This window comes from Armigeres subalbatus, chromosome 2, assembly GCF_024139115.2.
Source record: "Armigeres subalbatus isolate Guangzhou_Male chromosome 2, GZ_Asu_2, whole genome shotgun sequence".
Taxonomy (NCBI): domain Eukaryota; kingdom Metazoa; phylum Arthropoda; class Insecta; order Diptera; family Culicidae; genus Armigeres; species Armigeres subalbatus.
The window spans coordinates 71,995,156-72,008,585 of NC_085140.1; the positions used below are offsets into that span (position 1 = coordinate 71,995,156).

General features: G+C 43.0%; 1 protein-coding gene across 2 annotated transcripts in view; it reads right to left on the minus strand.

Moving 5' to 3' along the window:
• The window catches only part of LOC134209021 (ADP-ribosylation factor 6), an 83,423-nt gene that overhangs the window by 68,822 nt on the left and 1,171 nt on the right, over positions 1–13,430 (minus strand). The gene's annotated exons all lie outside the window — the stretch shown is intronic.

Sequence of the window (13,430 nt, forward strand, 5' to 3'; positions counted from 1 at the left end):
CTTAAATTTAAACTCAGTGCACAGGTAGATTGAGGTTAGGGAAACGCCACTAAATTATAATAAACCTATTCTAGCTAGTATTAAGCGTGGTCACGACTCATCACTATCAGGGAAAGTTCAGAAAAGTATTGCAGACAAGAAGGGATCTCTCATCATTATCACTGAGGAAAGAGGCCAGTATAACTGCACTACCGCGTTCAAGGTTCCAAGACATGATGTCCGTTGAATCACATCCGTAAAATCGGTGCGTAAATGCCACATTGTGACGCGGCATAAAATAAAAATAGTCAACATGTGATATCACCACGACAGGATATGTCTTTAGTTGCCATCTCAGTGCTAATGGCGTAAGCCGACCCACCGCGGCAAGATAACATATCCGAAGGGAAGGATGAATAAATGTGGCAAGTTTCTAAGGAAAATTAAGTTTACTAAATCGACAGATATCTAAAATATTTAACACTTCTGCGAACAGGATTTGACACCAGTGTGTACATCAAGAGTCGTCAGCCATTCAGCAACCGTTCAAGTTGAAAAATGGTAGCATCACGAGTGGAACTAAAGCACCTCCGGTGCGGGCAAATACTAGATAGAGCGCATCCAGCCAGCCAGTCAGCCGACCACCATCAGGTCTCAACCAAACGTAAACGGAGAGACCCAAACCAAAGAGAAGCAAAAAGAGGTCACACAAATACCTAAGGCCCCGGCGCGGCGGTCTGCCCGTCATCTATGCTCTCGGCTCGCTTCGCTATCTGCCAACAGCAAACCGCAATCAACCAAACGCGCACAGCCAAACTAAACCCAACTGAGCCGACTGACTCCGAAGAGAAACGTGGAGGTGAGAACGGAACTACTTCGGACTCGGACGGCTGTGCGACAGTACCGCTAGTTTTGATTTAATTATGTGTCATTTCGCCCCGATTTGGGATCCTGCTGATGGTTCTGGCTGGTCTGGTCTGAACCGGTGTCGTTTTTCCTCCTGAATGAATGTTGCGTTCTCTCGTTTGTCTGCCTGTCTATCGTGTGTGTCGCTTATTCAGATCGGCCCAGTATGGGTTGGCCAGCCATCGCATCACATCGCCGTTTAAATTTGGCACTTTTCGTGTGGGTCGAAGTAATCGACATTTGATCGCTGTGGTCCAAAAACTGTGCACGGTAAGGTTGAAGAGGGAACCGAACAACAAGGGTCAAATTTCTCAGAATGTGGGACGTGATGTGATACGGTCGGGATGAAGGCTAACTGTGGGTTGGTTCCACGTAAGTTGCTCATGTTTGGGTTTTGAAAGTTCCGTGGAATCGAAAGAAATAATTAGGTTCAAATATTTAGTCTGCTATTTACTACGTATATTTCGTTATTTAATTCGACTCAAGCAGAATTAACTTCTGTAGTTTTGTGATTTACTATGTTTTAAAACTCAGAATGCGTTTTATCAGTAAATATCGGTTCAGTAATAATCAGACAGGTGACATCCAGCACACATTGTTATGCATGGTGTCAAAATACGACTTCAGTTTGTCGTATTAAAGCTCAAAAAATTTTAAAATATGATTACCATTTCATAAGCGTTTAATTAAAAAAGATAAGCGTCAGTTGAGTATACGACGTGAAAACATCACTATGATGACTCAATATTTTAAATTACATATTTCAATCATTATACTTTGTGATGATGAAGTTTCTAAGTCATAATTAATTAACGTAAATATTATCTAATTTACAAAAAAAAAAAACAACAGTGATTTTGTTTATCTTTCATATCATTTTGAGGTGTATTTGGTAGTTTACAAGTTTTTGTTGCTCATACTTCCATACTTTATAATGTCCGAAAAAGGCACAATTTTGTCGTTTATTTCAACAATGTCAACAATGAGAACTTTTCGTTATTTAAGAGAACGACAAATAATGTTCCTACATATATATAATTATTAAATGTCCTATTAGAATGTATTGTTGTACTCACATTTTAGATTTGTTCGATAAAGAATAAATATAGCACAAGTCACATCACAGGCAAATATTTATATTGCTGCCCTCATTAAAATTTTTGATCTATCTATCACGTATTTTTAGTCTCTGGTAGGTATATCGCAACAAAACAAACATTTACTTCCATCGAATTAATCAACCTAATGGCGTTCTTCCAAGTGTATTTTCAGATCCCATTCCAAGTAGTGTCCTAAAATGTTCACTACGAAGGACTGTCGGCTTTCCGCAACTTTCGACACATCAATAAATATTTATCCGAAGCGTTCCGGCCCGTTTTTTGAGCAATGATATTATCCTTATAATAACTTCTAGCGTGCCCGGGGTACGTGGCTAATGCTTCACACTGCTGGCTAACAGCCATAACAAAAACAATGAGTTTCCTTTCGTATTCACCGCGACAACACGACGCGACCCTGATGATGTCAATCAATGAATCGTTCCACGCCGTTCTGTTCCTCCACGCTTGGTGTATACATGTCCATGTTCTGTTATGTTACAACCACGAAACGGTTACACGGCGACGACATGGAAACAGATACCAACACCACTGACTGGCTGTCAGACTAGAAGTAACAAACATCACCCGTTTGATGTTTATGCACTCTCCCCATTCATGCAAGTCAAACACAGAAAAATCGACGAAAATCGTCGACGTCGTCGTCATCGCCGTTGGGGTTGTCTCGTACGCCGCCCGGTCGAATCAAACGACTAACGACGATGATACCAAGTTGGCACCAGACATTGGCCGACTAGCGAGCAATGATGGTGGTGCTCAGCTCATCCGGCCGTGTTTGCTTGTTGGTATTTTCTCTTTTCTTCCATAAAGGTTTGGATGAATGCAAAATAACCACAGCGAACGGCACAGTATGGGTGCGTCTTCAGCAAAGCAGTGCAGCAGCGTACCGCCGATTTCAATTCCCTCGAATGACTGCGAACTCATTATCTTACAAAAAAAAAACTACTTTCTCACACAAAACTATTCGGTGGTTTTCCATTTCCAAGACACCACTGCAGCACTGGGTGTTTTCGTTGATTGTTCGATATCTACTTGTCGTACACTGTTTGTAAGTACCATGCCACACAGAAAAGGCGTTGCTCGGTATCTAGTCGTAGTACAAGGCAGGTCAGCAGCTATGCTATATTTATCCTTGCGTGTTGCAAGATATGCTCTTCAGGATGTTTTATGTTTCCCCCGTGGCTGTCAAAGTGATGGCCTTGTGTGTGGGATTTTGAGCTCCGGCCACAATATATACGGAATAGAATCAATGTGATTTAAAAATGATCAAAATCTTACGAAATGGTTAACCTTTAATTAACCAACTTTAAGAAAACCAATAGATTTTTTAAATGAGTGATAGAAAAAACAACAGATCAATCCACCTAGCGTTAGCAAAAACACAACAAATAATTATGGGTCCTGTATACTGCCGTTCTATACATAATTGTCCCATGTTACCTTTGATGAAAAAATCCAAACTCGAGTCAATTTGTCCCACTAAATTCCAGGATCGATTAGATCTTAAAATTCAACAAATATTTTTGGGATGTTATGAGCGTAGGCAGAACTTTTCCAGGACATAAAATGAATCACTACTTATCCAAACGGTTTTCAGTTTCTATTATCATCAAACAACAACTTCATTTTTTCAGTGGGACAAATTGACTCGAGTTTGAGATTTTTCATCAAAGGTAACATGGGACAATTATGCGTAGAACGGCAGTATACCTCCGGTGGTGCAATAGGCCAACTTGAAAGATTTCCATCCTGAGCGATGTCTAGATATCGCTTTAACCTGTTACCAGGTTATATTTCGGTCGACTTCTTTAATTTCTTTATTGAGTGTTCGCCGCCAAGAGCCTCTGGGTCTGCCTCTGCTGCGATGTCCCACTGGGTTCCAGTCTAATGCTTGTTTCCGATCCCGAATTTCTGTTGCTATCGGCCTCTGGTGACAACGACGATGGAGCTCGTTGTTTGAGATCCAGTTGTGAGGCCACCAGGCCCGAATTATATACCGCAGGCATCTGTTGATGAACATCTGCAGCCGTTCTCCACTGATACACACCATGTTTCGATAGCGTATAACAGCACAGATTTTACGTTAGAGTTGAAAATTTGTATTTTGGTGCGTTTATTTATCCGCCTGTTTTTTGTTATATGTATTTCTTACAATCGCAAAGGCAGCCCTTGCTTTCTTGATCCGTGCGCCTATCTCGATCTTGAAACTGCCCTCTGACGCCATTTAGCTACCAAGATATTTGAAGCTTTCAAAATTCTCCACTGATTACCCGGCTACTGTGAAACTGGAAGGGGTCGCCGTGTTTACATCCATTTGGTTTTGTTGACGTTGATGACTAAGGAGGAGCGCTCGGCAAGGTCTTACTCTACGTATGAGAGCGCCGTTGAGCGAGTAGTGCAACGTCATCAGCCAATTCGAAGTCGTTTAGGTGTTCCATGGTTGTAGGCTGCCATAGCAGCCCGCGGTATGGTACGACCAATCGTACCTACCAGAATCTCGTCGATTACGATGAAGAACAGAAACATTCTTGCCAAACACCAACTACGACCCGGATAAGGTCGGACAAGACCCCATTGTGCAGCACTCTACACGAGAAGGCCTCATACTGTGCCTCGATGATTTTCTCAGGAACCCCCTTGCGTCTCAGGGCGCCCCACATATTCTCGTGATTAAGACGGTCGGAAGCTTTGTCGTAGTCAATGAATACCAAGTAAAGAGAATCTTGGAATTCGTTGACCTTCTCCAGAATGATACGGAGCGTGACAATATGGTCCACACAGGATCTTCCGGCACGGAATTCGGCCTGCTGCCGCCGGAGAGTCGCATCGATCTTCTTCTGAATCCGGGCTAGGATAAGTTTGCATAGAGCTTTGAAAACGGTACACAGCAACACAATGCCTCGCCAGTTATCGCATACAGTCAGGTCACCCTTTTTTGGCACCTTCACTAAGATACCTTGCATCCAATCGACCAGGAAAGTTGCGGTGTCCCAGGGGGTTCAGCTTTGAGCATCTCGGCTGATATGGGGCTTTATTTCATACTTTGGATTGCTGTTGAATCTCTAGCAGTAATTGAGCTTCGGTATTGACGCGTGTTATACGTCGGATCCTAGGCAGGTGGTGCACGCAAAAAATGAACTACTCAAAATTGAGTCGAATCCGACTCATTTTCATTAAAAACGAGACAACTCAAAATTTGAGTAAAAGATACTACTTCAATAAAATGATGATTACACTTAAACTAGGAGTCTGTCTGTCGTAAAATGCACTTAGATAGATAGATAAACTTGATTCGCATCTGTCGTATTAAAAATTGATGGAAGGCCAAGCTTAACTATCGCGAAATCATTATTCTATTGAAGTAGTATATATTACTCAAATTTTGAGTTGCCCCGTTTTTAATGAAAATGAGTCGGATTCGACTCAATTTAGAGTAGTTCATTTTTAGCGTGTGGTGGCCTGACTGGCACTTGAAAAAGTTGTTCGAAGTGATAGAACCAGCGTTTCAGCTCGTCAGTTCCATTTGGCATAATGCCGTTTGGCATAAGTCCGTTTGGCATAATGCCATTTGGCATAACGAGTTGAATAGCCAATGATTTTAGAGCCATTTGGCATAATGACCATTTGGCATAAACATTAAAAGAATTATAAAAACTCTAAGAAGAAGCTCAATTTACATCTGGGTGGCAACCCATAAATGGGATTAAAAAAAATGGCTCGGAATGAAAATACAAAGAAGTACAGTTTAATCTGATATATGTTATACAAAGAGTTGTCCTTAGTTTTCAAACTTAGACTAATGAATATTGGCATATTTTCCGTGGTATGCCGTGCAGCTTTTGATCCTGCATATGAGTTGCTTCGTGGCTTTGGCATTACAATCACCTTTGTATACAATAGAGCTGAGTAGACCAAATAATGCTTTGACAATTTTCTCAACATTTTCACGTTTAAAATGTTCGACCGTGTACTTTTCCCATGATCTTTGTTTGCTTGAAAAATTTACAAAGTGCGCCGCAGTATTTTTTGTTTCTACGGCATGTTATGAGCAGTTGGAGCGAAAGTGTGTGTGTGACAATTCTTAAAGTCATATTTATTTTGCCTTATTCCGGGTAAATGCGTACTTTTAAAGAAGGAGTCATCTACTCTTTTGCTTCATCCCGGGCAAATGCGTACTTTTAAAGAAGGAGTCATCTACTCTTTTGCCTTATTCCGGGCAAATGCGTACTTTTAAAGAAGGAGTCATTTACTCTTTTGCATTATTCCGGGCAAATGCGTACTTTTAAAAAATTAGTCATCTACTCATTTGCCTTATTTCGGGCAAATGCGTACTTTTAAAGAAGGAGTCATATTCTTTTTTGCTTCATTCTGGGCAAATGCATACTTTTAAAGAAGGAGTCATCTACTCTTTTGCATTTTTTTTTTTTTTTCGAGAGTTGACCAGTTGTAGTCTTAATAGACTGGTATCTCGGCTGGGCTCTCCATGTGATACACAATACTAGCAGACGACTCTAGCTATGTTGCTCACTAGGTCACTGCGGTCTGGGTTCGTATTGTGATCATACCGATACATTTCCCTTCCCGCAGTCTGTCAGTTTAAAAACAAATAATAATAATAATGAAAGCTCATCACGCGCATGAATGTTTTCCGGAAAATTAACATGTAAAGTTGATTTAATGTTTTCTTGGAGCCGACATTCAATACCGAATAGTAGTCTATGTTGACAACGGGTGGTACTGATGCCATCTCCAAGTAAAGGCCGTTCTACAGCGATTAACGCACCGGCGCATCTTGACAGTAATTCTGTATTCTCTGTCAAAACGCGCCACCGCGCCCACCACCGCAGCCGGGCCATAACACTTTGATGTAATGTGATGGGATCATACTAGTGGACTTTGGTTCAACATGGAATAATTTAAATGGTATCGTAAATATACAATAAATTAATTTAAGTACTATTGCAATAAATCGACATATTAATCTGAGAGCTTCCATTATTTTGGCGGTTGATCAAGATTATGGCGTCATATCCTTTACAGTACTGTCTGATATCATAAATTTCAGTAGTCAAATGGCCATGTTCTATTCCGCTCTTCAAAATTCAAGTCTTTAAAGTCTGGTCCAAGATTCAGTTATCAATGGTATGGTAATGCTTCATTGCGTCTATTTCCTAGCTAAATGAATGAATTTTACGATTATGAAGCATTGATTTATATGAATAACATCATTAAAAATATCAGAAAAATATATTAAGCTCTTTTAGTGGAATGTATTAAACCGTCTAAGACGAATTAAGTACTGTCCATTTAATTCCACCAGTTAATTTTCGTTATCTTTGCAGATACCAGAGGCGTCGCGTCCGCATGTGCAACCTGTGCACTGCACAGGTAGCAATTTTATCGCTAACCTTTAAACTCTCGATAGATTTCTTGTCGTTGTTATCCAAATATATTTATGGATTATGTACATCTATCATATGTTTTGTACAAATTTGACGAATAATTAATGCATAATCGTGAAATATGCACAGATTTTTTTATAGGCCGCATATGATATGAAGCATGCAACTGAAATGCTGCGATGGGGGCGCGTTATATCTTACTCTACGATACCGAACCGACCCACCGCCACATGTTGTCCATCACGTGCACTTTCAGCCGAGAACGGTTTGCCATGCATCATACACGCATTATTTTATATGTGTAGGTCATCCGCTCTAACCGCAATCGGCAATGTATAGGTAGTCAAAGCGTTCTCCGTTGGCTGTGCACGGTTTGGTGCCGATGTAGAAAAGCACATCGGTTTAGTGCCTACCGAGCAGGTACCTATGCCGTTTCAAAAAGCTCATGCGCATGCGCGATTAGGTGAAGAGCGCGCGATCGGAACAAAATAGAAAGAGAAAAGAGGCTATCTTAAAGCGTCCCATGGCGAAAGTCATGGTATGAGAACAGCTCGGAAAGGCTGATGAAAATTATTCATCAAATGAATAAACTAAAATTAGAATAATTAATAATTAAAGAACGTTTAGATTATAAACTGAATTGTACAGACCCATGTTTCTGATATGTATGACATGCAAATTACAAATGTGTATTAGCCGTCTAATCATTGTTAATATATTTCAATTTTCTGGATAACATATAACAATTAAGATTCGTCTCATTCTACGAAATAACTTTAAAATTCTTTTCAAATTAAAAGATACCGTTCCATCGAATAAATAGATAGATCCCTTACCTGTCATATTGAAAAGCGTAACGATTCTCATGGTGGTACTTTTTTGATTTTACGCACTGTCACTTTAAGTTTAGTTTGAGTTTAATTAAATTTTTTATCTAACTTCATTTTTGTGAATTTTGATACAGTGATCAGTTTTTCACTTAATTCGATAAATGTTGCTTAGAAGCAGATAGAAGAAAGATGTGGGAAACACGCTTGAAGATGAATCGTTTATATTGGATGTGTCATTTCAAGTCCCTTTTCTAAGCGTTTTTCTCGAAATATTTAACTTCAATCAAACGGTGCACAGGTTGAAGAATTGATCACGCGACGCCTCTGGCAGATACGTATTTCGACCACAACTGTGTGGTCGTCTTCAGTGTGTTGTACTTGACTCGACTCGAAGTCGAGTCAAGTACAAGACACTGAAGACGACCACACAGTTGTGGTCGAAATACGTATCTGCAAAGATAACGAAAATTAACTGGTGGAATTAAATGGACAGTACTTAATTCGTCTTAGACGGATTAAAAATATGTACTACTCGTTGGATAGTCATTTCTATTATTGTGAGTTGTATAATTAATGTAAAACACTACTTGTCTTCTATATTTTAGATCTGTTATTGTCATTGTGTTGTTGTCGGTTGTCTGTCTGTTATGTTTCAACATAAAGGTCTTTTATAACTTTGTCTTATTAGTGTTTTAGTCATTGTTAGATACAGTATGTATAAAACTACAAAAGAATTGTTGAGTATTGCCTTACAAATCCTATGTCCTTCTTCTATCTATCAATATCTGATTTCTCCTTTTATCAATCTCTTTTTCTCTTTTATAATCTCAACCTCCACTTTTTTCTTCTGTCTCTCTTCTATCTCAGATTTTCAATTTAATATTTTTCTATCCAATAGTACAGTAAACTTCTACCTTGGCTGCTCTAAACCATTTCTGAAACAAAAATGAAAAAATAAAATTCTGTTTAATTACTGAATCTAAAATGTTCAATATTATTATTTCATTTTGTGATCAATCTATTTTTTAATCCTACGTTTTTTCTTGGCTGATTTCTGGTTTGCTATGACATTACTATTTTGAATTTTTCAACCTGATGTAAATCCTGATAAGTCTAAACAGTTCTCCACTCCCAATTGAAAACATTCTGAAAATTGAATGTCTCTAAAATACAAAGTAGACTTCTCAATTTCAATCTATATTACAACCTATCCTATCCTACCTATGGCCACGCGTTGGCTTCGCTACTTCCAGTTGACGAGAAATTGATTAATTTCCCGACCCCTTGGAGAGTGCTAATGAGCCCTAGCGGATCCTCCATGTAAAGAGCTATACCTGATAAGTATGCCGGGACATACGATCAGGGGCTCAGTCTGCAAAGCAGCCGATCCACTGTGAATCGTTAGAGGCGCACTGAAGTGCTCCAAATGTGATATGATACACAGATGAATATTATCTTCAGTACCGTCAACCCCCGTGACCTTGGCTAGGGCGTTTCCTTGTCCTGATACAAATACGTGTAAACCAACAGGATGTCGCACTTAATAAAATTACAATTACAAGAACAGAATAAACCTTAGTTAATATAACTAAGGTTTGATCTGTTCTTGAAAATGTTATTAAAAACCCAGATTATTCCACCTAGCGGCGATGATGCCTTTCTCGTGCATCGTAAAATGTACTAAAAAAAACACATAGCAAAGGTCAAAAAAGCACTTTAGGGGAATAGATCGCATATTTTCTATCATTTTGCATGTTTTTGCATTAATTACTATAAATTCCCACCATTCTTGAAAAAAAATTTTTTTTCGATTTTGAAATTTTTTTTCCAAGGGGGGAAAACAACAATGATTTTTCAATAATTCCGAAATGCAATGTCCGATCAGGCTAATTTTCAATAGAAAAAAAAACAATGGGACCGCATTCCCCGTCGAATGCAACTTGTTGCGAGTAAATCGAGTAATGCTAAGTTCCAAAAAGTGTGTCTACAAAATTTGTACACATACACACATACATACATACACACAAACAGACGGGGCAGCAGGGACTTTGTCCAAGGGCTTGACGACCCCTCCCCATGGTCACTGCGAGTTAGACCGGGACCATCGTCCCTAACCCCTAATCCCAAGGCGTCAAGCGACCCGTGCCGAGGGGATGCATGGCCAGGGGGGTGAAATAATAAGCTAGGCCTTTAACGGAGCCTGTGGGGTACCTGGGCACCCTCCACAGTAATTGTCCCTTACCGCGTTATGCTGGGCTCTGGCGTGGTGGACCTCTTTTCCCGAGCAACTCGTGGGACCAAAATGGAAAACCAAGTCAATTCTTCAATTAGTGGTAGTAGTGTAGGCGACAACCCCTTCGCAAGAGGTGGGTTGTTCAGGTCTCCGCCTAGAAGGCCAGAGGCAATAGTCGGCAGCTCAGTGCGCAGCGCCAGCGTGGGTCACTCAACCTTCCTCTCGGCTATAAAAACGCCGGAAGGGGTTATTGACGGCCCATGGCTTGTGAAGGCGATGAACCGCAAACGCGATGGGCTTTCGGCCTTCGAGGTGGCGACGGAACAGCTGGACGCCATCATCGACTTTGCGTCATCGAAGCATAATATCAGCAAGGACCTCAAGAGGAGCTTGCAGAAACTTCGAAAGTCGATGCTGGACGCCAAGCTGGAGAGGGCGGTCAGGACGGCCAAGTGTAAACCCGTGAAATCGGTGGAGTCGAGGTCTACCCAGACTGAGGCCCAAGGATTCGCGGACTCGGGCAAGGTCGAGTCGACCGAAGGCGTGCCAGCTAAGACGGTGGTGCCAAAGTCTACCCAGACTGAGGCTCAAGTATTTACAGGTACGTCGGGGGTGACTACTCCAACGAAGCAGACACAAAAACGGGGAGACAGTCTGCAGGATGAGCTCCTGGGGCCGCTCCAAAACGCGGAGGGTTACTACCCCGAACAAGGGTAGTGGGGCTGGGAAGCTGAACCCCGGTCAGGTACCTCCAAAACCGGGGAGGAAGGACCTGGAAAGGTCCGTCCACTCAGGCAAGACGGTGGTAAGGGGTTACGGCAGGCTGAAAGTTCTCAGCTGCACCAGACCAGGAAATAGAGGGAATGACGCCTCCTGGACCCTGGTCAAGAACAAGAGGAAACCGAAGACGTCAAGGGCCGAAAAGAAGGCCCAGGCGAATGAGGGTAGCAAGAAGTCTAGGGTAGGCGCCAATCGCTCCAGGGGCGATGCCCTAGTCATCACGGCGGACGAGGCTAAGTACTCGGATGTTTTGAAGGCGATGAGGAGTGACGTCAAGCTCGGTGAACTCGGCGCCGACGTACGTCGAATAAGACGTACCCGGATGGGCGAGATGATACTCGAGCTGAAGCGGGGCGTCTCGCAAAAGGGCGCCGCCTACAAGAAGTTGGCGGAGGAGGTCCTAGGCGAGACGGTCAAGGTGAGGGCACTCACGACGGAGGTGAATCTAAGGGTTAAAGACCTGGACGAGATCACTGAAGTCGAAGAGCTCGTCACGGCACTGCGGCGACAGTGTGAAGTGGAGACACCCACCGCAGCCGTTCGGCTACGGAAAGGTCCGGCAGGGACGCAGGTAGCATTGGTTCGGCTATCTGCAGCGGACGCCTCCAAGGTAGTCAAGTTAGGGAGCGTCAAGGTGGGATGGTCGGTATGCCCTGTGCGCATATACGAGCAACCCGAAGTTTGCTTCAAGTGCCTGGAACCGGGGCACAAGCAATGGGACTGCAAAGGCCCTGACAGAAGCAATCTATGCCGACGCTGCGGATTGGAGGGACATAAGGCACAATGCTGCACGAACCCTCCCAATTGTTTGATTTGTTCCAGCAAAGCTGTGAACAGCAAGCACCCCATGGGGGCCTGATGTGCCCGGCGTTTAAGCTGTGCTGCAAAATCAAAGTGCAAGTAAAGCAGCTGGCTTGCTCGGCTTCGCCCGAGTGTTTGGTGTGCGCAGGTTTAGAGGAAACGGCGGAACACGTGTTGTTCGTGTGCTCACGTTTTCGCGCAATGCCTGACCACATGCTTGCCACATGTGGTCTGGACACTACCCCGGACAACCTAGTTCGGAGGATGTGTAAAGACGAAGTTGGCTGGAACGCCGTTTTATCGGCTATCGCCCAAATCGTCTCGGAGCTACACAGAAGGTGGCGCGTGGACTCAAGGATGGCTAGTTCAGGCGCAAATAAGAGGTGGTCCAAGGGATCGGAGTCGGCTTCATGGGTCATACCGGTGGTCATGCTCTGTGGTCGAACTCGATCCTTTTATCGAACAAGTGGCCGCGCGAAGAACAACATGGTATCGTCGCTTTCGCGGCGTCGGTCAACCAGGCGGGTTCCGAGCCCGAGGACGGAAAGGGGTCCTCGTCAAGGCTGGGGCAGGCGTAGGCCTCGCGTCGGCAAGTCCCTCTGTGTGCTGGCGAATAGGCCCTATCGCAGAAAGGTCAATTTGGGGTGCACGCGGCATCATCATTCTTGATACCAGTCGTGCAGAGGGAAGCAGGCGCGAAGTCGACCCTGCCCACCTTCCGAGGACATAGGGCGTGGTAAGGCCACCTGGAAAGCCGGCAATGCGCTGGCACGATACCATGGTGTTCTTCTAAAAAAGCGAGTAACGATGTTCGATGCTGCAAGGACACGCAGCTAACCTCGAGGGTGCGTCATGCACTGGCCCTTTGAAGCATTACTTTCTGGTTGTACCGAAGGGACGATGGGCTTGGCGGCAATGGAAGCGGTTTAGCTGGTCGGGGATGCAGCCCTGCCTCCCTCATTGGAGGTGGCCTAACCCAGCACTTCCTGGTCAACCCAGGATGTCTGTTGAGCAGATTCCCCCTCCATTGTTTAGGAAGGAAAAAAAAAATACACACAAACAGACATCACCTCAGTTCGTCGAGCTGAATCGATTGGTATATATCACTATGGGTCTCCGAGCCTTCTATCAAAAGTTTGGTTTTGGAGTGATCATATAGCCTTTACGTATACTTAGTATACGTTTAAGGAAAAGATATTTTAGTTACTAGATAAAGATTGTCGCTGTCGTCGCTGTCCGGAACATCTTTTGCTGGCGAGGATAGGGGAGCTAAATGTCAAAGAAGGAAAATCCATACGATTTGACAGGTATGTACCACACATGTTTCGGACAGCAGAACAAAGGGAACCGAAGCGACAATCTTTATCTAGTAACTAAAATA